The 27,014-nt window shown below is 42.9% G+C and overlaps 1 long non-coding RNA gene across 1 annotated transcript in view; it reads left to right on the top strand.

Annotated features, from left to right (window-relative positions):
- LOC110130084 (uncharacterized) overlaps positions 1 to 26,323 on the top strand; it is a 230,881-nt gene extending 204,558 nt beyond the window's left edge. Inside the window, exons 4-6 of the long non-coding RNA XR_011491402.1 lie at positions 10,258 to 10,344; positions 21,147 to 21,254; positions 25,484 to 26,323. This is a non-coding gene — a long non-coding RNA (uncharacterized lncRNA). The remainder of the gene's footprint in view (positions 1 to 10,257; positions 10,345 to 21,146; positions 21,255 to 25,483) is intronic.
- The last annotated feature ends 691 nt before the right edge of the window (positions 26,324 to 27,014 follow it).

Below are 27,014 nucleotides of genomic sequence, written 5' to 3'. Positions count from 1 at the left end.
ACCCAGCGGGTCTGCCTTCTTTGCTCTTAACCACTATTCTGAATGGGGAACCCCATGGACAGAGGAGCCTGGCAGGCTGCAGTCCATAGGGTTGCAAAGAGCCCAACACGACTCGCAGAACTGGAGCCCATGCGCTACTCTGAATCGCCAAGGTCAAGGGCCACAAGGCTGCCTGGCATACAGAGGATGCCCAGGAAACCCAGGAGACATGCAGCTCCCAAAACCATAGCTGAGAAAGTACTGCTGAATAGTTAGAAATCTCCATGCTACCCTGCAGTGTTTCCTAGACTTTTGTCTGTAGGCCACACACGTCAGAATGTTGGACTTCACTTCACACGTACAGAATCAGAAATGCAGGAACTGAGACATAAGAATGCTCATTTTTAGACCCTTCCCTCTGTTGAAGACTATCCAGAGGAGTAGGAGTTGGGTGTTAGAATATCTGGGACATTCATATAGTGTCTAGGGCATATTATGTTACAATCTGGGACAGCTATCTATAATTTACTACTTATTTCTGTGTGTATATTCAAAGGCATTAAAATATGTGTATGCATATTGAAAATATTTAATAGCAAAATCACAGGGAAATAGCTTATGGCCAGCTCTACACATAGTTACCGTGAACAGTAGTAGTGGTTTATCGTGACAAGGAAAAAAATAATCAAATGATACGTCACTGACAACCACTCTTTCTACTGGACAATAGCTTTGTGGGGCCATGGCCAATCTCTCTTGTTCCCTGTGTACCCTATAATCAGAACAATATTTTATGCTTCTCTGTCCATGGAGTTCTCCAGGTAAGAGCAGTGGAGTGGGAGGCCATTTCCTTCTCCAGGGGATCTTCCTAACCCAGGGATTGAACCCGGGTCTCCTGCATTGCAGGCAGATTCTTTACCATCTGAGCCCCCAGGGAAGCCCCCATCCTATATTAAGAACAATATTTTATGCCCACATATATCTGACATTTAATAATTTGAGGAAAAGAATTCTGTACAATGGAGAAAGAGTTTTTTCCACCAATACCCAATCCAACTATTGCACTTTTCTTGCCTAACGCCAGGAAGGTCTATAAAATGCTTTTTACCAGAGCCAACATTTTTGTAGTGGCTTTCACAGGCAAAAGGAATTTATCAGATCAAGTTCACACTGGAGGACCTCCATGCCTTCTAACATTTCAGAATTCATCCAGGTTTTGCTTTGCCAAATTAATTCAAAGACCAAAGAGATTCCAAGAGCTCCCTGTCATCAGCATATTACTTCTGAGATGAGGAAGTTGGCAGAACGGATGCTGAGTTAGGCAAAGAAAAAGAAGAGAGGGCCTTCAGTTGTTCTCCAGAGGAAAAAGGTGATATTCTAGTAAATTGATCAGGAGGGTTGGTAGTGGACACCGTAACTACACTTCAGCTAGTTCAGAAGTTGTATGGATTATAATTTTCCATGAATATGGGTATAGGTCAGATGTCTGCAGGAGCAGCTGTTTCCATAACTTCAACCAAAGAACTGCCCATGTTTTCATTAGCCTAACTCACAGAACAATAAGAAAGAAACAGGAACCCATCAGTCCTGATAACTTGATTATCCCAACAACCTTGATGATCAGAAGGAGGACGACGATGCCAGCAAAAAACTACCAGGTAAATAACCCAGTTCAAAGGATGGTCATTGGATCTGTTGTCTTGTTGCTGAGATGGGAAGCCGAGACTGGAGGGGATCAATTATTTGTAGAAGGACATACTTAGTGAAGATATGCATAGTATTAAAAAAAAGAGAGAGAGGTTTCCTGACATGGTACGGTGTCCTGGGGCCACATACAATTCCTATTAACAAGCTTTACTGAGTGAGGCTCTTCATCCCCAGCTTGTTCATTAAATGAATGGAGCGGAAGAAAGTGGTAACACTGATGGTGACCTTTCTGTGTTACTGTTCTCTGCACCAGTCGCCACCAGAGGGCGCCAGAGTACGTTGAAAGTAGGTTTTTGGTGTCTGTCACAGTCTCAGCATTCAAATTGGACAGCGTGAATCAAATTATTGCTTGGGGGTTAGAGGTGGCGGTGTCTTGGAGTTATCTGACTCCCTCTTTCACTTAAGGAGGGAGAAAAAACCCTTTTCATTAAATCATAAGAGATATGCCGTTACGGTGTAACTTGTTAATCAAAACATGCTTCCCAAATCCAAATGCAATTAAAATTGAGTTTTCAGACCTTTATCTCCTTCCTCCTGGGTGTGTAGTCTGCTCTGGGATCTCCTGCTGGGAATATTGCTTTGAAAACACTAATGCGGGGGGGTCTGTACTGTCAATGAAAGTGAAAGGAATCTGAAAGATGAGGACAGACACAGTGGCGCTCTGCAGTAACAGACATCTCTGCAAAGGTCTGCCCCAGAGACCAGTAGCATGATCATTCTCTCTTGTGGTCTTGGGTTGAAGAATTGCTACCCCAGAATCACATGCCAAATTCATGGGGAGTTATTTTGCAGGGGAGAGGGGAGGAGTGAGTGAGGTACCCTAAAAGAGAAGTGATGTATTGGATGAATTCGTGTCTGATTCCTTAGAAGGCATCTACAGCACACTATTTAAGGACTTTACCTAGCTGTGGCATTCCCAGTGATACAGCTCCCCCATTGTAGAGCCATTATACTTGCAGAATCTTTGACCATCTTGTGAGCTATTTTGACTCAGTTGAGTATTTTTGAGAATTGTCTGAGGAAGTAAAGATGTCAGGCTCTCCAGTCTTTGCTAATTTAAATATTTTTCTTCTAAAAATTAGACCAAACTGGGGTAGACAACCTCAAAATGAAGGCATTCTAGTTGCTCTGCTCACCATCAAGTTAGATATAATTTGACATTTGCATTCCTATCCCTTTTCTTTCAAACATTGGTTTTCAAGGATACTATGGGCAGAGTGTTATCTGCCCCAGCTTGGGAAACACAAAAGGGGCCCTGGGGAAGTGGTATCTAATTTGAAACTTAAAGGATGAATTGGTTCTAGCCTGACATGAAAGGGCTGGGATATGTGTTTTGGACAAGAGGAAGGCTCAGAAAGGAGGCTGTGCTCTTAAAGCATGTTGCCCATTTTTCCAGAAAGCAACGCAGTGGAAAATGATGACTGCTCATGATACTGCTGTGACATGAAAGAGAGTTAAATCAATTCATTAACAATGTCAAATATAAGCAATGGGATAATTTCATCCAATAGAACTTGTTTATTCCAAACTGAGAATTGGATGTTGGATAATGTCTAGAAAGAACTGTCTATTGCACTGAAGTCCTGTGGGCACAAAAGACTTGCATCTGATCTGAAAAGAACAAAAGAACAATTTCTCTAAAAGAACAATATATTTTAACCTGTATTTCTATGAAATCTGATAGAATGGAGAGAAGAGAAAGATCTCTGACCTCAGTAGATTTAATGGGAACTTACTGGGCTGGATTACCCACAAGACCAACTCATTTCCAGTGTAATTTGTTTAATTTGAGATGTTCCAGATCTATTGTTTTATATGTAAATGACTATCAGATGATCTTTCCCAGGCCTGTGAGCATATGCCATGTTTGTGTTGAAACATGCCTTTTCTTGTCACCTCAATTTCCCAACAACACCTAGAGAAGACATCAGTGGAAAAAAATCCAAGTTTGCAATTCTTGTTTTATTTCTGTTTTATTCCCCTGGCTACAAGCAAGTGAAAGATCATTATCACCAAAAAGATGTTGATATCAAGAAAGACCTGATGAAAAGTCTCAGGAAAACAGAACTACATACATTCCTGTGGTTGTCAGCTTTTGTGTTTAGAGTCTGAGGAATTGTTATGGGGTGCAGTGGTGAAGGGTGATAAAGACCATCTTCTAGGGGAGTCTGGAGGAAGTGAGCTCTGGTGATGTGAACTCTCTGCCTCTAGGGGACAATCATGCGTGTATGCTCAGTCACTTCAGTCATGTCCGACACTTCGTGATCCTATGGACTGTGTAGGTTGTGACCCTATGGACCAGGCTCCTCTGTCCATGGGATTCTTCGGTCAAGAATACTAGAGCGGGCTGCCATTTCCTCCTCCAGGGAATCTTCCAGACACAGAGATCGAACCGGCATTTCTTATGTCTCCTGCACGGGCAGGTGCATTCTTTATCAGAGGCACCACCTGGGCAACCCCTAGAGTACAATATTAGAGGTTAAAAGGAAATGCAGGCATCTTAAATGTGATAAAAGGAGAAATGAAAGCCCAGACAGATTAACCATGAGCGTTAAAGATGCTTCATCCATTTTTTTTAAATCACGTATTTGTATATTTGCTTCTGGCTGCGCTGAGTCTCCGCCGCTGTGCGGGCTCTTCTTGAGCTGCGGTGCCCGGGCTCCTGTTTGCGGTGGCTTCTCCTGCCGTGGGGCTTTGGCTCCAGGGAGCGCAGGCTTCTGCAGTGTGGGGCGCGTGCCCGGGCTCCTGTTTGCGGTGGCTTCTCCTGCCGTGGGGCTTTGGCTCCAGGGATGCGCAGGCTTCTGCAGTGTGGGGCGCGTGCCCGGGCTCCTGTTTGCGGTGGCGTCTCCTGCCGTGGGGCTTTGGCTCCAGGGAGCGCAGGCTTCTGCAGTGTGGGGCGCGTGCCCGGGCTCCTGTTTGCGGTGGCTTCTCCTGCCGTGGGGCTTTGGTTCCAGGATGCGCAGGCTTCTGCAGTGTGGTGCGCGTGCTCGGGAGTCACGGCTCCCAGGCCTTGCGCACAGGCTCGGTAGTGGGTTTACCTGCCCCTTGGCATGTGGGATTTCCCTGGACCAGGGATCAAACCCGTGTCTCCTGCATTGGCAGGCAGGTTCTTTACCACTGTACCACCAGGGAAGCCATTTCACCCATTATTATCAGTCGGAATTCCAAATATATCACTACTTCAGTCCCTCACATGTTCACAGCCCAGAGGCTTTGGAGACTCAGCGATGTTCCAAACATGCCACTGTCTGCAAGCAGAAAATACACAGGAAATTCATGAGACTGGCAAACATTTGTGGTAGGAATTTTGTCTTACTCTATTCATCCTAAATTTGGCGTTGCAAAAAATGTTTTGAGTGACTGTATACTGGGTAGCACGAAGGGCACAAGGAAGGGTTATGTGTGCTGGTGACTCCAAGATGACGTCAGAAATGCCTTCACAGGAGTTGTTTTAGCAAAACAGTGGGCTTCCCTGGTGCCTCAGATGGTAAACGATCTGCCTGCAATGTGGGAGACCCAGGTTCAATCCCTGGGACAGGAAGATCTGGAGAAGGGAATGGCAACCCACTCCAGTATTCTTGCCTGGAGAATCCCACGGACTACAGAGCAGCCTGGTGGACCACAGTCTGTGGGATCAGAGAGTCAGATATGACTGAGAGGCTAACGCTTTCACTTGCTTTTCAAAAGAGGAGAGAAAGCTTCCAGATAGACAAGGCAGGGGATGGCGTGTCAGAAAGAAGAATTAATATGTGCCAAAAAAACTAAAAGAATTGTCAAGGTGGCTCACCGAAGAGGGGTGTTAGGTATAGGAGTCTCGAAGATGTTGGAAGAAACACAAAGATCAGATCATGAAGGATTTGGGGTAAAGTCTTTGGACTTTATCATGTAGCACCGGGCTTCTTGAACCATCTATGGTGAAGAGGCAGTTGTGGGCTTTTATTTCCCGATATGTCACAGGCCAAAAGGAGGATGGGGTTTGTGATACAGACTCATCATATGGGTTCAGTAGCATCCTGTATTTACCCTGTTCAGTGACACAAGTTCACTCATCACGTGCTCAGATATCATGGCAACGTCAAATGTTCATAAAGTGTGCAAATGCGTGCTCTCCAGTTCTGCACTTACCTTATCATGGACAGGCTGGCTGCCCCTGCCTCTGGACCACAGTTTGAATGGCACAGTTGAGGATGAGAAACCACCAGGAATGATGTCAGCAGGGAAATGCTTCAATCAAATGTGTGTCCTGGGAATGTCACACTGGGAGCAGGGTGGACAAAGACTTACTGAGTCAGGAGATGATGCAGGAAGCTGGGGCAGATAAGAGATGGTAAGGATCTGAACTGGGGTCATGCCTGTCCTAATAGGGAACAGATCGTTTCCTTAAGAACATTTCTGAGACAAAAGTGCCGGGACTTGATGTTGGAAATATGTGAGGAGGCAGAGGGAGGTTTAGAGATTTCTGAAAAATCTAGGGGTGTGGAGATCCAGTTAAGAGTTTTGAGCTTTAAACTTTGAAAGGGGATCCTGAAGACTGTCCCAGGGAAGAGGATGTGTGCCTTCAGTTGTGTCTGACTCGGAGACCCCATGGACTGGAGCCCGCCAGGCTCCTCTGTCTGTGGGATTTTCCAACTGAGAATACTGGAGTGGGTTGCCATTTCCTCCTCCAGGGGCTCTTCCTGACCCAGGGATCAAACTCATGACTCCTTTATTGCAGTATGATTCTTTACCGCTAAGCCTCCTGGGAAGAAGACAGCATCACTAAACAAGAGAACGGGGTTTTTTCTTAGGCTAAAACAAAGATAACACTCAAGCTTTAAGAATAAGAACCAGCACTAAGCAGTCAAATTGGCCTAAACACACACACACACACACACACACACACACACACACATATACATACATACATAAAATTTAGACTTTTGTTGCAGCAATGCTATTTCACAGCAGAACATTCCTCTGCTCTAAAGTCATGAACAAAATTACAGATTTCTCAGTGTAACCAGATCCCAACTTCCTGTTTGCAAGCTTCCTATCTTTCCATAGACTCAAAAACAAGCTCCAGCTGGCCTGATAAAATTAAAATTGCTCTTTAGGTGCAAAGAGTCACCGTTTTTGCTGTGCTGCTCAGAATGCAGTTTTGCTGCTGTGATTCGTTGGGCAGTTTGCTGGGGACACGGGGGTGGGGGGAGCTTGTAACCTGGGACACTCGCTTTGTGTCTCCTATTTGTTACCTAATAACGGGGAGAAAGAATCCTGGTCTTCCCAGTTGTCTGGGCTTCCCTGGTGGCTCAGTGAAAAATCTGCCTACAATACGAAAGACCTGGGTTTGATCCCTGGTTTGGGAAGATCCCCTGTAGAAGGAAATGGCAACCCCCTCCAGCATTCTTGCCTGGAAAATCTCTTGGACAGAGAAGCCTGGTGGGCTACAGCCCATAGGATCACAAAGACCTGGATACGACTGAGCGACTCACACACACTTCCAGTTTGCTAGTACGTGCTCAAATCTCCCAACCATTTATACCTCTGTACTTCATACAACTCAGATGTTCTACCCATTTGCTATTTTCCAAATGCATGTGTGTTTCTTTCCTGTGATAACTCCCAGACTCCCAACCCTATTGCCAGTACAAGGCCTGTTTTAGACAGACTGAATAGGGCTAGCTTGAACTTCCAGTCCTATGATGAACAAGAATGGTGAGAATAGGTATCTTTGCCTTGTTCCTGATCTTAATGGTAAAAGTATTCAGTCTTTCACTTTAAAAATAATGATATTAGTGACAGGGTTTTTTGTACATTTTCTTTATCAAATTAAAGTAATTCTCCTCTATTCCTAATTTGCTGAGAATTTTTATCATAAATAAGTATTGGATTTTGTCAAATGCTTTTTCTGCATCAATTGATAAGAGCATATGATTTTCTTCTTTAGTCTATTGACAGATTACATTAATTGATGTTTGAATATTGAACCAGGTCTTACATACCCGGAATAACTGTAGTTGATAGTGACATGTAATTCTTTTTATACATTGCTGGATTCAGTTTACTAATATTTCACTAAAGATTTTTGTAGGTCAATTTATGAGAAATATTGGTATGCAGTTTTCCTTTTCTTGTACAGTCCTTTATCTGGTTTAATATTTATCATAGTAATACCAGATAAAAACATGTTGAGAAGGGTTTCTTTCTATTCTGTTTTTCTGGAAGGGATTATGTAATCTTAGTATTAATTCTCCTTTAAATGTTTGGCAAATTTCTTTACTGAAACTGTCTGGGCATGGAGATTTCTTTGGGGGGAGCCTTATATTACAAATTGGAGCTTCCCAGGTGGCGTGAGTGGTAAAGAACCTGCCTGCCAATGCAGGAGACTTAAGAGATGTGGGTTCGATCCCTGTGTTGGGAATATCCACTGGAGGAGGGCATGGCAACCCACTCCAGTATTCTTGCCTGGAGACTCTCCATAGACAGAGGAGCCTGGCAGGCTACAGTCCCTAGAGTCTCAAAGAGTTGGACACAACTGAAGCGACTTAGCACACACATATTACAAATTAAAAATCTTTAGTGGTTATAGGAGCCTTTAGCAGCCTATTAAATCTTGACTGAATGGTGGTAGTTTGTGGGTTTTAAGGAGTTAGTCCATTTCTTCAATGTTGTCAAACTTATAAGCACAAAGTTGTATTATTCTCCTACTATCCTTTTAATGGCTGCAGGACCTATAGTAACATCCTCTGTTTTATGCCTGATGTTGGTAATTTATGTGTTCTCGTCTTGTATCTTTGTCAGTCCTGATAAAGGTTTTATAGCTTTATTGAAGAAACCAGCTTTTTGTTTCACTGATTTTCCTGTATTGTCTTCCTGTTTTCAATTGTATTCATTTCTGCACTTATCTTTGATACTTTATTTTTCCCTCTTGCTTTGTGTTTATGTTGCTCTCGTTTTTCTAAGTTTTTTTTTTTTTTTTTTGGTAAGAATCCAGATTATTGATACCTATTATCATCTCTGATGTTTTAGGGGCTATAAATTATCCTTTCAGCATGGCTTAAGATATGCCTCACATATTTGGATATGTTGTGTTTTTATTCAGTTCTGTGTATTCTTAAAAGAATTTTCCTTTGAGACTTCCTTTTTAATCCATGCGGTATTTAAAAGTGAGTGTCTTAATTTCTAAGTATTTTGAGATTTTCCTACTGTTGTTTTCTGTTGTTGAGTTTTAGTTTGACTCCATTATGATTAAGTAATACACCCTGTATGATTTCAGGTCTTTGACATTTGTTGAGGCTTGTTTATGGCCCAATTGCCATATATATACGTGTGCTGGTGCTAGGTCACTTCAGTCACGTCCAACTCTTCGTAACCCCACAACTGTAGCATGTCAGGCTGCTCTGTCCATGGGATTCTGCAGCAAGAATACTGGAGTGGATGGCCATGCCCTCCTCCAGGGGATCTTCCTGACTCAGGGATCGAACCCACATCTCTCATGTCTCCTGCATGGGTTCTTTACCATTAGCGACACCTAGGATGCCTATATATATATATATATTAGTAAAATCAAAAGCAACCAGATAAACTATATATGATACTCTGTTTTCATTCAAGGTACTATTATCATCAATGTTTCAGTTGATAAATGTCAGCATAGCTGGGGTTTTATTTTTAAATGTTTTTGGTTGCAAGAGTTACACGCTGAATGGACACTAACTTAAGCAGCAAAGTCCGAGTTAATAAGTCTCCATGACTGAGAAGTTTAAGAATGGACATTCTACTCTGGGACACAGCCGAATTCAAAGGAGAGAAAAGCCATTCTCTCTTGCTCTTTCTCCTTTGTCCCACCTCTGTTTTCTGTATTGACTTTATTCTCACTCATACTCTTTCCACACAGGGACTAAGATTACTACCCGCACATCTTCACATGATGTTAGCTATTTCAGATAATCTAGATCAGCTCCCCCCCCTCCCCGCCCACAATGGCTTCAGGAAAACATATGAGGGTGGCTTTGATTTGTTGGGGCCTGTGTCATGCCATCATGCCTCAGTCAGTCACTGTGGCCGGAAAATGAGATATTCTAACAGAGCAGACTGGATCATGGTCTGACTCTATGAGCCATATGATTAGAGTCGAGTGGTGGTGGTGGAAAAAACTGGTGGGTAAAGAGCAACCCATATCTTCTACAGCATCCTGAAGTCAAATGATACTGTCACCCAAAATATATCTCCCCTTCCCTTTTGTATATTTCAAGTAGAAATGATTTGAGTATGTGATGAGGCAGTAACAATGCAAAACCAAAATGAATCCCCTTTTATATATGCATCTTTAACAACCATGTTTATTCTCTTGTGCATTGTTAAGCAAGCAGAAATTAGTGGATGCAAAAATCCTTGCCCCATGTGTTGAAAGATAAGTGAAAAATGTTAGTTGCTCAGTTGTGTCTGACTCTTTGAGACCCACTGGACTGAAGCCTGCCAGACTCTTCTGCCATAGAATTCTCCAGGCAAAAATACTAGAGTGGGTTGCCATTTCCTTCTCCAGGGGATCTTCCTAACCCAGGGATTGAACCTGGGTCTCCTGCATTACAGGCAAAGTCTTTACCGTCTGAGCCACCAGGCAAGCCCAAACAAGCAGAAATTCGTGGATGCAAAAATCCTTATGCCATGTGTTGAAAGGTAAGGATTATTTAAAAATATTTATTTATTAATTTGGCTGCACTGGGTCCTAGTTGTGGCATGTGGAACCTTAGGTTGGGACACTTGAACTCCTAGTTGTGGCCTGTGGGGTCCAGTTCCCTGACCAGGGATCGAACCCAGGCCCCTTGCCTCGGGGGCCCAGAGTCTTAGTCACTGAACCACCAGGAAGGTCCCAAAAGATAAATTTAAAAATAGGGAGTATCAGGAAGATAGGACTTTAATGATGGGTGGATGAATATACTGAAAGTGCTGGAGAGAGCATACCGCATGTCAGGAATGAAGTAGGTACACGTGTGAATAGGCAGGAAGCCTATCGTAAGATGGAGTAAATTGGAAATGGAATTGTTGAGAAGAAAAAAAGTTGGAAAACATTCAGAAAAGGGACAGAATACCAATTAACATTTATATAAGAAGTGGTGAAGGACCACACAAGTACAAATGCAAAAAAACGGTGGCAAGGAGACCACTCTGCTCCCGGGCAACCTGACCTTGCTTTTCCCATTGCCACCACGAACCTCCCCTCCTTCTTTATTCCCCATATTCAGCCCTGATCTCACCTCTCCTCTCTCCAGCGTCTGTTCACAAACCTCCGCTGTAGCACATATGCCCCTGTATCGAAATCACCTGTTTACATGGCGCTCTCTGCCTTGTTACTGTTGAATTCCTCAAGGTCAGCGACTGTACCTTATTTGTCTTGTGAATGTGGTATAGAAAGGCCTTTGGAGCTGATCAGTGCATCATGACAGTTGAGTTTCAGTCTCATTAATTGTAATAGTAGAGGTGGCCATTTCTCCTGGCCAGCTACTCCTTTTGATTAACAAATGTCTTCGTTTCAGAGGGAACTAAACTTTCCCTTTGAAGGATAGTATTTTTTAATTGGCTGATGTATGCAAATATGATCATGAAATCCTAGAGACACGGAGACCTCCAAATTCAGTGGGAAATCTGTGAGCATTGGAGGCACTTTGACTATTGGGGAGATGTGGGTGGTTGAGGGGACCTCTGTGCCTGTGGGCTGAATCGCTTCAGTGATGTCCGACTCTTTGTGACCCTGTGGACCGTTGCCTACCAGGCTCCTTTGCCAGAATACTGGAGTGGGTTGCCATGCCCTCCTCCAGGGGATCTTCCTAACCCAGGGATCGAACCCATGTCTTTTATGTCTCCTGCATTGGCAGGCAGGTTCTTTACCACTAGCGCCACCTGGGAAGCCCACAAAGTGCTTATCTCTTTGCTTTTGGAAAGAGGCTCTGTTGTGGGACATCGTGCCTGTGGTGCAGGCAGTCAGGATGAGAACTGCTGGCTTTGTTGGAATGGCATTCTCCCCCAGAACCCATGATTGACAGACTCAACAGCTGTACCACACTGCTGCCCGCATCTTTCAAGACTTTAATGACTGCGTCCAGGTTTCCCTGGCCCATGAATTGTCCCTCTCCTGTTACTCTTGTCTATGAACGATACTGATATTGTTTGAGTCCAGGCAATCCGGATCAGAAAGTGTTCCTGATCCCAGATTCCCCCTCAGCTGGTCTGCTGGGAGTTGGAAATCTTCTCCTATCTCATTCCACACAGGAAGTGGTTTTCTCCCGGGAGCACTAGTCCTGGCCACCCTGGCTGCTGATAACAAGCCTCTCTGTCATCCTGGGGGCGGGACCCCTTCTGCCTCCTTTCTCAGTTTTTAGCAACAGCAGCAGCTGTTCAAGTCACACAATTTCTCCCTGTTGTTCTTGAGCTCTTTCTTTCTTCAAAAAATAATTTCTTTTTTTTTAATGGAGTCTTTACCTTCCTCAAACTACTTTCCCAATGTGAAGTCACGAGATTAAATCGCCTCGTGGTAACTCACCCACCAGCTGTTACTGCTGGCTTCCCGTGATTGTCAGTGACTTCACTGAAAACGTATGTGTGATCTTTCAACATGTCCACAAGTGGAGGGGGGTAAAAACTGCTGCTGGAAAAAGGTTTCCTGATGTGTCACTAAGTGCCTGCACATGATGAAACGGGATCTCAGGACAGTCATTTCAAATGACTCCCTGGCCCCTCTGCCTTCTCCCTTCTTTTGGTTTTAGCAGCCAGAGTCCAAAGCTTTGCCACACAGAGTTGGGTCATTTAGCTGTGCAAGTGTGGGGTGCTGGGGGAAGGCAGGAAGTGTGAGCAAGGCCTGGCCACCCCCTCAAGGCTCATGGCAGTGCTCGGCAGTTCAGTTACTGAGTTTCTAGCCACTCTGTGTCTAAGAGTAACCCCAGCCTCTTCAGGCATCCTTTTAGCAAGCAGATGGGGCCTTAGTTGCAGCACCCGGGATCTTCGATGTGGCGCGTGGGCTCTCAAGTTAAGACACAGGCTCAGTACTTGTAGTGTGGAGGCTTAGTTGCCTGAGGCGTATGGGATCCTAGTTCTTTGACAGGGATCGAACCCACATTTCCTGCTTTGGAAGGCAGATTCTTAACCACTGGTGGGCAGTCACCTAGTCATATCCAACTCCTTGTGACCCCATAGACTGTAGCCTGCCAGTCTCCACTGTCCATGGAATTTTCCAGGCAAGAATACTGGAGTGGATTGCCATTTCATCCTCCACCTTAACCACTGGACTGCCAGGAAAACCACCAGAAGTGCTCTTTGAGGAGAAGCTGACTCTGAAGTTAAATGGGGAGCATTCCTTTATTTACTCAGCATTATTAAGTTTTTACGAAGCAAGTCTCTGTATTATGTGTTATGAATACAAAAGAAGTGTGACAGGGCACTTCCTTCCCCGCCTCTCAATGGTGTACAGATATGTAAATATTCAATTAAAATATATTTCACGTTCCTGTGTTAGAAATAAACCAGAGTCTGTGAACACACATGAAAAGAGGCAATTCCTGCAGTCTCCCCAGACCTCCCAAGGTGATATTAACTGTTCTTCCTAAGTGTGTTCATAGCCCCTGGTTTATCTCTGCCACAGGGCTGTGACAACAGTAACAACAGCTAACACTTACTGAGGCCTTGCACGTGTCAGAGCGTTCCATTTGCTTTCCGTGTTTTATCTCATTTAGTCATGGCAACCCCTCTACAATATAGCTGCTATTGTTAGCCTCCTTAAACAGGTGGTGAAATTGGGACCTTGAGAGATTAAATAATCCGCCCCGGTCATGATAGAGATAAAGGGTGGATGGTGCCGTATTCTAATACAGGTTCTAACTGTTCCATTCAGTTGTCTTTCTGGAGTTAACCAGGAAAAGAAGGAGAAGTGTTCTAGATACTGGGATCAGCCCAGCAGCAAAGGTGCAGGAGAGGGCATGGCCATTCCAGGAGCTACCGGAGTTTGGAGTTTCTGAAACCCATGGTGCTTCTTGGTACGTGGGAGAGAGTAAGGATGAGGAGTAGCTGCATGATAGATTTTGATGAACCTCTTTTTCTGGAATCTTATTCATGATCATGGCTGGTCTTCTAAAAACAAAGTCGGGAGAAAAAGAAATAAAAGAAATTCCATGCATTAAGACAAAGCAAGAAAAGAGTGAAAAACAAAATTGCATGGATCAGACAAAAGGGAGTTTAGCATAATATGGGGGATAAACTCATGCAAAAATGGGAGTTCTATAAAGGTTACATAATAATAATACCTGATGAGGATGAGATAGATAGCATCACTGACTTGATGGGCATGAATTTGAGCAAACTTTGGGAGATAGTGAAGGACACAGGAGTCTGGCGTGCTGTAGTCCATAGGGTTGCAAAGCAGTCGGACACAACTTGGCTACTGAACAAAAGCAATAATGCAAAATTATTTTGTATTAGTTTGAAAACAAAATTATTGAATAATTTCATATTATTATTACCATTTTGGCCAATTTTAATCACTGATGCCTAGAAAGGTGGAACAATGCCCAGATTATAGTGAGTACTCAAATATTTGATTGACTAGATGAATGAATGAAACTGATGGGGTGAGTTAGACCCAAATCACTGAGGTGTTTATGTTCTATCTTAGTAAAGATTTTGACATTTCTTTTTTTTTCTCTGAAGTTTGATTTGAATAATGATATATGTGAATTTAAGAAGAATATATTTGGTTACCATGGGCACTATGGATTATGGTCAATTTTGGCAAGATACCAGAAATGGACCATTATTTAAGGGGTCTTTGTAGAAGTGTCACAGAGTGCAATGGAAGTTGTGTATTCCTCTTGAGATGTTTTTGAGGAGCCATTTGTATGGAGGTATCCAGTAACAGAAGCAAGAAGAGACAGCAGCCTTCTGGGGGATACTTTCATAGATGGTCAGAAGACCTGTATCCAGGGAAGAAACTGTCAGAAATGCTTCAGAAAGTGCTCAGAATAAAATGATGAAGCGACAGTGATATTTCAAACAGGTGGGGAGTTACCAGGGCTAAATGCTTCAGGAAGGAAAGAGAAGTAACGTGAGAACTGAGGAAGGATCCTTGAACTTGTCATTGATGGTCACTAGCGACCTTGGAGGAGGCCATCCGTCTGAGGGGCTTACGTTCCTCTGAGTTCCAGGAGTGAGTGGGAGAGTGTTTGGGAAACTGTTAGATATGTTTGGGATATTTAAAAAGAAGAGGGAAAAGAAAATTGAGAGAGAGCAAAAAATAAATAATAATGCTTGTTTGCTTTTTGAATGCAAATTTTCAAAATAATTGAAGAGTAAAGGATTAGCCAAAGGGGAGAAAGGAAGAAATGTGAAACTGGATATCAAAGGAAAACGATGAGACTGGAAAAGAATACAGATGAAGGAACTAGACTTGCAGAGCAATGGAAAGCTTTTCTTTCTTAGTGTATTGGGTTAGGGAGAAAATTTGGAGGAAGAAGAGAGAAATGTAATAAAGATCTGGGTGTTCTGATAAGATCATTTTGAATGAATGAATGGAGAGTTGAGCCTGACTTCCCTTAGTGGGAGTAGCCTCTTTGGAAACTGTTAATCTAGCTTGTGGTAGAGACTGAGTAAATATTTATTGATTGAGTAAATTAGGACTCATATGAAGAAAAGAATTCATTCATGCTGAGACAGCAGTCTTGGCATAACAGCTTTGTGTGTGAAAGTGGGAACCTTACTGTGGAAAGTGGGAACTAGATGTGAATAACAGAGGTACCACTCAGCATTTGAAATCCAGCTGGGGGTGGGCAGTTTGTGGTTTTGCTGATTAGCACTATAAGCGTTTTTCTCCTATCTACACGCAAAAGCCTGGAAATAGAGGGTGGAAATTGGAAAGGCAGATGATGACAATGGAAGGCCAAGAGGAGGCAGGAGGGGACTTGCACGAGTGCAGCTGAAACAGCTACCCTGTGGTCTCCAGCTAGTGGAGGACTCAAGAAAGATAGATCTGGGGGAGTGGGGAGGGACTTAGGGACAGAGTTGGGAACAAGGGCAAAGAGAAAGTTTAGTGGAAATGAAGAAGTGGAATGTGAAGAATAAAAGCTTGCTTGCCTTTTTAAAACACAGCATTTATCCACTGTTTCCATCCAGGATTTCTTGTATTTACTTCATACTCTCATAAAGAGATAATGACATGAGCATCCCTAACACTGCAGATGAGGAAACTGAGGTTATAGAAGTCATTTGTCCAATGCCACACAGCTTGTAAACTTCAGAATAGGAACCCTCAGCCATCCAACTCCTAAACTGGAATGAATTCTTAGCCGCAACATTGTAACGGCACCTCAGGTTGTATTAATACATGCATTTCAGAATCTGATATATTAGAATTGGATTAGCTTTTGGTGCTGGTGTTATCTAAGAGACAGGTCTGTATGTTCAGTGACTGAAGGGCAGTGAAGGTGAAAGCTAAAGAGTTTATTCTAGATATTAGGTCAACAGTAGGAACATTATAATTTCCCTGGTCAATTGCCAGAAAAACCTTGGCATACAGAGTTCTCTGAGACAAGCTTCTTTCCCCTTGTAATCATGAGTGTGCATACACAGATTGGCTTAAATTTTCAGAAGCTGAATTAGCATCTGTGTTTGAGAAAGCTGCATAAGATGCTGTGAAGTTCATTTTCCTTGCCTTCTGGGTTCTCCGTGGGTTCCCCAAAGAGGGGATCAGTTGTATTTTAACAGGATGAAAAGATTTAGTTTTACTCACTGAAACTGTTTCAGAAAAAAATAATAAGGACCAATGTAATTCTGTCTGATTTTTAAGTCAACTGCTTAATTGGGAGTTGATCGCTTACTGGCTATTAACCTGGAGTTGAATGGAACTTGTTTGTCCTTGTCATTATCTCAGCCACACTTTGATAGATTTGTCTTCTCACTGAATGTGACATATCCTGGCGAGACACCTATTACCAGAAGATACCCAGGTTTTGCAGATCATTGTGAAGACACTTAGAGTCTCAGAATTGGGGAAAAAAGAAATGTTCTCTGCTCAGTCGGCCTGTGTTGAGTAGGTTTTAAAAAGAGATGAGATGAATGATACCTCAGTAATCTCATCTTCATTTTACAGTTAGAGAACCCAAGGCTCAGAGAGGCAGAAGTTTTTCTTCCCAGGCTTAGGAAACTTAAAAGTTTTGTTTTGTTTTTTGCTAACACATTATCAGCGATTATCTGTAGCAGAGTTCATAATCCAGTCTCCCTTTTCGTTTAGCAACAGGTCCAAATATTTACATGAACGTATTGCTGGCCCAATTTCCCACCTTTCCGTACAACAAGATGTGATCATGTGACTGAATTTTGACCAATGTTATATAAGCAGTAGTGGCATTGGCATCTTCCAGAAGTTTTCTTTAAAAGAGAAGAGATATGTCCTTAACTGTTTAATTCACTTTAGTTCCTAGAATACAAATTCCTAGAATTGCTAATTTCAGAAAGAAACTTGGATTCTGAGGGTATTTTGGGAATTGAAGAACCAAATACAGAAGGGTCCTAGTTGCTGATAATGGGAAGCCAGTGTGAAGTGAATTCTCTCAGTCGTGTCCGACTCTTTGCGACCCCATGGACTGCAGCCCACCAGGCTCCTCCCTCCATGGGATTCTCCAGGCAAGAGTACTGGAGTGGGTTGCCATTTCCTTCTCCAGGGGATCTTCCCGGCTCAGGGATCGAACCCAGGTCTCCTGCATTGCAGGCAGACACTTTAACCTCTGAGCCACCAGGGAAGCCAGTATATCAGCTGTGAAATGCATACCTTAAGGCTTTTAAATTTGAGAATGAAATTAACTTTTTCTTTACTTAAGCAATCATTTTCTAGGTCTCTTTTACTCACAGCAGAACTTAGTCCAAATGAACGCACATATGTATGATTTTTTTTTTTAATCTTGGAAATGCTGCTCCTGGGTGACTTGGACCTCTGGCATTTGAGTCAATACCGAAGTGCTTAGTGTTCCCACCTACTTACTGATGGGTGTCAGTAATCTTGGGGCCCTGCAGCATTGGTAGGTTGACATAGTTCCTGCTCCTAAATCATTCATTGTGGTGTTTGAGCCTCTCCTGCTTCTGAGGAATTAAAGAAAACCTGGATTCTTTGTGATCAGGTAGATACTGAAAACCAGGCTTCCTATAATCTGGGGCCTCCTGTTCTATTCCAGGAATATGAACAATTAGCGTTTCCCTGGGTCTCTGGTCATTTATGACTTGTCCAAGCTTCAGCGGTGCCTCTGGAAACCCCAAGACTGGTTGATGACCGAATTCAATCTAATCTTGGCCAAAGAAGGCATTTTCCAGGAATGACACACCTTCGCATATGGCTCTAGACTGGACTACTTGCAGTAAGGAGTGGGAGAAGGAATTTTGCCATGTTCTAAATTCTTAATCTGAACATATCCCAATAACCATAAATTATGTGAGAGGAGGGACTATGGCAGTGTTGTTCTGTCAGTGTTTGGCACGGGGGGCATCTTCTGATGAATGAGGAAATGAGAGAGTGGGAAAAGAAAGAAAGAAAGGAGTGAGGAAGAAAGGAAGAATATATTAAAAAATAAAAAGAGAATTTTATGCATAGCATGAATGTCAAAATGACATGTAAAGTGTGTGTGTGTGTGTGTGTGTGTTGTGTGTGTGTGTGTTTAGGTTAGTTTTAGGTAAAATTCTTTGTACATGACTCTTGCATTCCTCATCCAGTTTCTCTAAATCATTAGTGTGTTTTGCTAATAAGGATGTTCTCTTGGATATAAAAGTGTGAGTGCCTTTCATTCAATCTCCCAACTAGGAGTTAACTCTGTTGCTAGTTTTAAGAGACCTCAGGCCATTGAGCAAACACAGTCCCCAGAGTAATTAGCTTTAACCTCTCCAACCTTTTTTTTCTCATTTGCTGCCCTCACACATTGGAGTTTTCTGCAGCTTCCTTGAACTCTGCTGTAGGGAGTCTTCCAGAGGAAATAGTTTTCATGAGGAACCTTGGGAGATTTGTGAGTTTCTGTGAACACTTGGAGACTCCAAAGCAGCTGGTCCATGGCATGAAGATTCCTCTCTTGTAAAATCTCTCATTGCAAAGATCTTTGTTGAAGATAGATAGGAAGGCTCTATCTAGGCCCCTGGGCTCCTGTGAAGTAATGAAGGTGATGAGCTCATGGAACCGAAAAGGAGATGATGGGAGGTCACCAGCTGTTCCATGAGCAGGAAGGAACAAGATAATGGTAGATTTACGTGTCTCCAACTGCTTCACTTTATGGCTCAGCTGGTAAAGAATCTGCCTGCAATGTGGGAGGCCTGGGTTTGATCCCTGGGTTGGGGAGATCTCTTGGAGAAGGGAAAGGCTACCCACTCCAGTATTCTGGCCTGGAGAATGCCATGGACCGTATAGTACATGGGGTCGCAAAGTGTCAGACAAGACTGAGCAACTTTCACTTTCACTTTCAACTTAACTGCAACCTATAGGCAGTTAAGTATAAGCTACCCCTCTGAGCCTTCCAGCAACTATTCAAGTGGTAACATTATGTACCAGAAAAACCAATGAGCGCATGCGTGCATGCTCAGTTGCTTTAGTCATGTTCGGCTCTTTGCGACCCTATGGACTGGAGCCCTCCAGTTTCCTCTGTCCATGAGATTCTCCAGGCAATAATATTGGAGTGGGTTTGCCACACCCTCCTCTAGGGGATTTTCCCAACCCAGGGATCAAACCTGTGTCCCCTGCATCTTCTGCATTGCAGGCAGATTCTTTACCCATTGAGCCACCTGAGAAGCCCAAACCAATGAGATTACACTTTAAAAATCATGTTATTGAGATATAATTCCCACTAAATGACACACTAATAAATGACACACTAGTAAGTGTTTCATTCCATGTATTTTTGTATATCAGAACCAAATCATTCGAAGAACTGCTGATCAGAGTTAAAGATCTCATCCAGGTGAACCCTGATATTCAGAGGGCATGCCATTGCTCAAAACATGTTTGGACTTTCCTGAGAACTGCCTTCAGGGCTTGTAGCACATTCTTTTGAGAGTGTTCTTTCTTCCCTATGGTGCTGAACCTTTATCCTCTGAGGGTGGAGTCGAGGGTGGAGTCGATTCTTTGGTAACAGACAAGTGTCATGTAGAGCCAGTTCTGTTGAATAAAGGTTCTGATCAAGCTGTGTAATAATGTTTGGGGTCAAAACCCAAAGGGGAATTTAAAGTCTTTATTTACTTTCTTGTGTGGCTTAGAAGCAGGTCCTAAATGGAGTGAAGAAAGTATTTGACTTTAATCTCTCTCACTAGCATTGTAGAATTAAGTAGCAAATTTTCCTTTCAAAGAGATAAATTAATTTCTTTCCCTTACAGTCACACTTATGTGTGAAAATGGTATCTACACTAGAAGGATAGGGGTGAGCAGACACTGGACCAGGAAATAGAAGATGAGAGGAAAAATTCAGGTCCCATCACTTACACCCAAGTATGCCACTTAACTTCACCAGGTTTCCATTTGTGCCCTGGAATTGAGGCTAATACTGTCTACCTTGTATATTCAGCAGTAAGTTTAAAACTGCTGTAATATGTGAAAGGGAGAGTATCTAGTCTAAAAATTCTCACTGTTGCAACTTCAAGAAAAAATACCTTCCAGAGCTGAAGTCATGGGTATTAGGATTGGGTGGAGATTTTGCTGGAAGGCATCAAGTTTATAGCAGGGCCAGGCCTGGGAGAGAGTAAATCTGAGTCTCTCTTTTTTTTTTTTAATTTTTTTATTTTATTATTATTTTTTTAATTTTTTTTCCATTTATTTTTATTAGTTGGAGGCTAATTACTTTACAACATTGCAGTGGTTTTTGTCATACATTGAAATGAATTAGCCATGGATTTACATGTATTCCCCATCCCGGTCCCCCCTCCCACCTCCCTCTCCACCCCATCCCTTGGGTCTTCCCAGTGCACCAGGCCTGAGGCACTTGGTCTCTTTTTGTGACTCAATGATCTTAATCAACTTGTCCTTAAGGAACCTTTAAAGTTTACTTAAGATAAATGTTTCTGTGTCTTTCTTTCTTCCCTACTTTCAACCTAGTCACCTGCTATTCAGCCTTCACATTTCAGTTTAAATATCACTTTCTCATGTATTTGTTCCTGATTCCTCTTCCTACAACTAGGTAATGTCCCTCTGACACCTGGTTCCATAAGCTATATGCTTTTTCTCTATGCAAATCTTTTTCTGTTTACAGTTATTTATCAATATTTGCTAATGTCTCTGCTTGGGTCAGCTCTGTATTCCCATTACTTGGCTTAGTACCTGGCGTGAGTCAGGGGCACAGCAAACATTGACTGAGTGTGTTTACAACCAGATTCTTCTTTCCTTAAATCTTTAAGCTTAACAGGATATTTCACACAGGAGCTCATGCTGTATTTTTCTAAAAATCATCATGGACTAATAAATTCGTTTTGTTGTTGTTCAGTGGCTCAGTCGTGGCCAACTCTTTGTGACCCCAGGGACTGCAGCACGCCAGGCTTCCCTGTCCTTCACCATCTCCTGGAGCTTGCTCAAACTCATGTCCATTGAGTTGGTGAGTAAATTTGTAGAGGAGATATTTTTTTTAATGCCCATTTTCTGCTGAGGGGCAAATGGAGGCTTTAGAAAGGAAGTGGTTTATTGAATGGCAACAAGATAAGTAGGGATAGAAGCTGGACCAGAGCTCATGCTCATTATTGTCACAAGTAAAGTTATACTTTACTCTGTCCAGTAACCATTTTCTAGCCCTGTGTTCATTTTCTGTGAGCACATTGTAATGAATAGCATTTCCAAAATTTCCAATTTCCAATTGCAAATTTGTTTTGACTTTGTGGGAAAGAAAACACCGAAATATGGGTTTTGTTTTTCAAATTGAGGTTTATTTCTCTTTGAGCTGGAGGCCTTAAAGGACCCATATTAGGGACCACCTTCCTATCTTTTACCTTTTACACAGGTCTTCCATTCCCAAGTTCATCTCAATCATCAAGATGGCTATTTTTTCAGCTGGCACTTCTGAGGAAAGAGAAAAGGCAAGGACAGCACCCTTTGGTTAAGGACATTTCCAGGAAGTGGCCGTCACCACTTCTGCTTACATGCTATTGGGCAGAACTTATCACATGACCATACCTAGTTGAAATGGAGGTGGGAAAATGTAGTGTTTGTCCCATGCAGGCACATGTCCAAACTGAAGAAACAGGTCTCTGTTACTGAGGAGGAAGGTGTGAATGGATAGTGGGGATAACTCCCACAAATGCTTAGATTTCAGAGGATGGTCTATCTGTCTATCTATAACTCCAGAGTAGAATTTTCCAGGGCTAGAAGAAAACTGAAGCTTCCGTGGGTGGCTCAGATAGTAAAGAACCTATCTTCAATGCAGAGGACCCAGATTTGATCCCTGGACTGGGAAGATATCCTGGAGAAGAAAATGGCAACCCACTCCAGTATTCTTGCCTGGAGAATTCCATGGGGTTGCAGAGAGTTGAACATGACTAACACTTTCACTTTCAGAAGAAAAATGAGAAGTTTACAAAATACTTTGAGCATTCTCCTGTGGTTATGCATGTAGAAAGGTATGGGAATAAAATATTCTGGACTTTTCCCTTCAGATAGACCAATCTGGGGATTGGATACATATGTGGAAATGGAAAATTCCCAGAGGTGGTCTTATGAAATAGTCAGTGACTGTTTTTTTTTTTTTTTTCCCTCATTTGTACACTAATTCACTAACTCATTTATTGATTCACTGAACACTTATTGAAGGCCTGCTAGCCTTCAGGCACAAAGTCAATTCCCAAATGTTGTCATGACTAGGATAAGCAAATCCTGACTCCTCAGCTTTGCAAGCATATTTAAACAGGACTGATGGAGTCAGGCAGCTACCATCTGATATGTTCCAAAAATGTCAGTGATTTACCTCAAATCTTAAGAGTAAGACAGTATTTCCCAAGAGAGGATCATTTTCTTTTCATGCTGCCCCTACAGAAATGCTATCTTCCTCTCATGGACCTTGTTGCAGGACAGAGGGCTTTAGGGTGATGTGTATTTCACCTAGAGCTGACACAGAGCAGACTCATGTTCAAAACCAGCATGCTGTTTAATTTCTTCGCACACACGCCAGGCACTTAGGCATAGAGAATCACACTGAAGTGTCCCAGCAGCTCTGTGAATAATGACTGTGCTGTTGGGTAACTTGACGACGCCTGAGTCCCACCACCTCATATCACCTACACCCGCGCTCTCACTCTAGACGCCTCAAGTAGATAAACACTCTAAACACATGCCCTGCGCTCATGCTTGCTAACTTCAGAATCACGGGTTCAAGGCAAGTCCCTCAGGCCATCTTCCAATCAGATCAATAATATAGTCATAAAATTTCTAGACTCACCGCTGCTTTAAAGTGTACCATTCTGACAAATTCACAGGCGAAGTAAAGAGGCTCAGAGGGGTCACCTGGCTTCCTCAAGGTCACACAGTGTGTGAGAAGCACAACCCGGCCACAAGCCCTCTGCTCAGATCCAATTCTGTTCATGGTAAGAGCCCCATGCAGACTGTCTGGATGAACAAATGAGCTCTCCGGAGAGAATGTGAGCGTTCAGGTCCTACTGTGGGAACCCTCTTGAAGAGCTGTATCCTCATCCCTACAGAGCTAAGTGCTCTTGGGATGGATACAGGTTGCTAACACCTGGGCTCAGCCAAGTATCTCTGGAACCAGGCAGTTGACTCCTTGGAACTTTCCTATTTCTTTATTTGGCTGCACTGGGGCTTAGCAGCAGCACATGTGGTATCTTTAATTGTGGCATGTGGGATCTAGCTCCCTAACCAGGGATTGAACCTGGGCCCCCTGCATTGGGAGAGTCTTAGCCTCTGACCCACCAAGGAGGTTCCTGCCTTAGAACTTCAGAACAAGACCTTCTTTCAAGAATTTTCAGATCTAAGTCCTGGATTTTGCAGTAGAAGAAAAGGAGGTTCAGAAAGGTCTAATGATTTCCTATGGTCACACAGTGAATTAATGAGAGGAGTGAGATAAGAGTCCAGGTCCAACCCCCCGCTGCTACTGAAGACCTTGTTTATACCTCACTACCCAGGCAATGAGCAGAGGAGGAGGTGGAGGCAAAGGGTGTGTAATCCTGGAGTATAATGATCTCCTGTTCATGGTGCTTAGAGCTTAATGTTTGAGAGCTGCAGGAGGACTGAATTAAGACTAACTGGTAATGATGGTGGGGAGGACACCACTTAAATCATTTCCCACTCCCTCTTGGAGTGTGTGGATATGAATAAAGCCACTTACTGCATTCCCACTGGAAGAGGCTGACGCCTTTGCTGTTATCAGTTATACCTTAACTACCCTATCCAGTAACCACTTAAGAAGGATTAGTGGATAATCAGTTGAGTGAAGGCAGATGATGTCAGGAGGAGGATCATGGGCCTGCTAATGGTATACTTCATGATATTTCCTTGGTGTGGTTAATATTTCTAAAAAAAAAAAAAATTCATTTGTGGCAGTATCACATGGAAGAGAGGGCACTTAGGTTAGAATCCTAATTCCATGGTGTGTCTCACTCACCCCAGAACCTGGGGCACGAGTGAAACCCAGCTTCACCTACAGGAAACTGATGCCCCCTGAGAGGCGTGTCATGATAGGGGCCCTGTCGATCTGTTGTTCCTCGGGGCATCCTCAACACTGAGCACATGCTGGACACAGTGAGTCTTTAATTAATAGTTGCTGAATAAACTGAGGCTTGTGAAAAGTACTCAGAATTGAAAGGAGTTGCAGTGAGAATATTTAGAAGCTATGTTCAGAATAAGAATAAAGAAAGAAGAGGCTCATTACTCAGGGCAGAAAACAATGTTAACGGAGAAGAGAAAGGAGGCATTGCTGAGAACGTTTTGTAAAATATATCATCTCTGTCAAGGGTAATGATCTTCCAGCTGGAAAGGACAGACATGGAGAAGAGGATACGTGAGGAAATGCTGTGGAAGCACAGAGGTCGAGACGCAGAAACAAAATAAGCAGGTCCCCACGAGGCAGATCTTTATTAAAGTGCACGTCAGGCACTGTGTTAGGTGTTTCAGATACACAGTTGAATTTCTTTCTCACAGGAGCTCTGGGAGACATATATTATATCCATTTTACAGGTAAAGAAACTGTAGGAAGAAAATAAATCATTTGCTCAAGGTCACCACCTCAAATAAATGACTTTTAATACAGAGAAGATTTGAGTACACAGTTGTAACTCTAAATAATCTTCCAGGAACTACAGAGGACAATTCCAGAGGACTTAAGATGGACAAATTATTCAAAGTTAAATAGGAAGAAAATATAAGTGGTAGAATTTCCATCTAAATTTGATGTCTGTCCCCAAGAAAACCCTACAACTGAAAATGTGTATATATAAAAAAATTGCATATATATGTGTGTATGTGTGTGTGTGTTAGTCGTTCAGTTGTGTCTGACTCTCTGTGACCCCTTGGACTGTAGCCCACCAGGATCCTCTGTCCATGGAATTCTCCAGGCAAGAATCCTGGAGTGGGTGGCCTTTCCCTTTTCCAGGGGGTCTTCCTGACCCAAGGGTCAAACTTGTGACTCTTGCATTGCAGGCAGATTCTTTACCATCTGAGCCACCAGGGGGCCCATGTATATATGTACATAAGTGTCTGTGTATATATGTATACTTTTTTCCCCCCCAGAACTTAGAGAAGGAAGCAGTGATCACCAGAAACTGGTGTGGTTTATCTAAGGATATGAGCTGTGATGACATATTACCTTCTTTTCCTTTCTGGCAGGATTACTAGACTTGCAAAGCATCAAGTGCTCTGATACCATGTGCATCCATCTCAGCAAGGGACTTGGAAGTTTCCTTCAGAGTATTTTGGAAGAAAAACCTGAGAAATGAAAGCTGGATGGCAGTAATTTTCTTCCTTAGGCCATACCATGAAGCTTGTGGAATCTTGGTTCTCTGACCAAGGATCAAACCCACCCATACCCTCAGCAGTGAAGACATGGGGTGCTAACCACTGGACAGCTAAGGAATTCTTGACAGTAATTTTCAATAGCTAGACAACTGCTTGAAGAACGGAGTAATCTTTAGCTACCTGCATACCTGTCTGTCTTTGGCCTTCTCTGTGAACACTTAGCTGATTGTTGGAAATGAATACTGAGTTTGTTAAAATGTCTGATGCCATGGTGTCAGGAAGTATTGCTGGGAATCAAAACTTCAGTCCAAGAAGAAACAAGAGTTTCCTGGTGGTTTTAAGATGGGGATACACTCAGGAAATGGCGAGAAGACCCGGTGATGAGCTGAGCTACATGCTGGGAAGTTGCGCACAGAGCAAAGGGTGTGATAGTGATAATGCCACTTAAGGACTGAGCTGGATCATCATCAGACTTCACTTTAGACAAGTCTCCTGAGCACTCCGCACTCGACTTAAGGACCACCTCAGGCACAGAGTTTTGACGGAGAGTTGAACCCACCAATTGGCACTGTGTATGCGGAGAGTGTCATGTGACTTTGGACGTGGGGAGTGGAGCTAGGCAGAAGCAATATTTAAGCTAGATGGAAAAGAGGATTAGAGGGATTTATTAGTCATTGTCAAATAATCAATGGTCTTTTATGTGGAGAAGAATTGGTGTGTTTCTTTGTTTTACTTATATTGGTTTGCTTTTCATGTCTTTCTTCCAGAAAGGTTTTGAAATCACTAAAAAAGGATTCAAAATTGACTTTGAGTAACTTCAGAAGTCAGAACTAGGACACATGATGAATATTATAAGGAGCCCATCCTAACCGTCTGAGTTACAAAACAATGGCATGACCTGCCTGGGCAAGTGGTGACCTCCCATTCCTGGAAGTGTGTAAGAGCTAGGGGACCAGAAGTGATGAGTGAACACACACATGCACAAACACATACACACATGTACGCATACATACACACAGACACACACACTCACAGTTGGCTTGTGAAGGTGTCTTCCAGTGCAGTTTCTTTTCTTATTTAGTTAGTTAAGTTGGATCCTTGTCTTGTGTATATTGCTTCATTTTCAAATTGTTCTTTATAAAGACAAACACACCATAGTTACGACGTTGGGCTCTGGATACAGTCACTGCACAGCGGAACTCCAGTTTATAGGATAAGCTACCGTTGGGAAGACAGTCTTTTGGAAGTATCACTAGTCAGACCAATCTTCCTGAGATACATAATGATCATCAGTTTGCTAATAGATCCTTTCTAATTATTTTGGAAAGAGGACTAAAAACTGTGGTAGAGCTGGGGGCAAAATATACAACAAGATTTTTCTACAATTCTTCAGCCCCTGCTC

Source organism: Odocoileus virginianus, chromosome 15 (genome assembly GCF_023699985.2).
Source record: "Odocoileus virginianus isolate 20LAN1187 ecotype Illinois chromosome 15, Ovbor_1.2, whole genome shotgun sequence".
NCBI lineage: Eukaryota > Metazoa > Chordata > Mammalia > Artiodactyla > Cervidae > Odocoileus > Odocoileus virginianus.
This window is presented reverse-complemented; position numbering and strand designations above follow the sequence as displayed.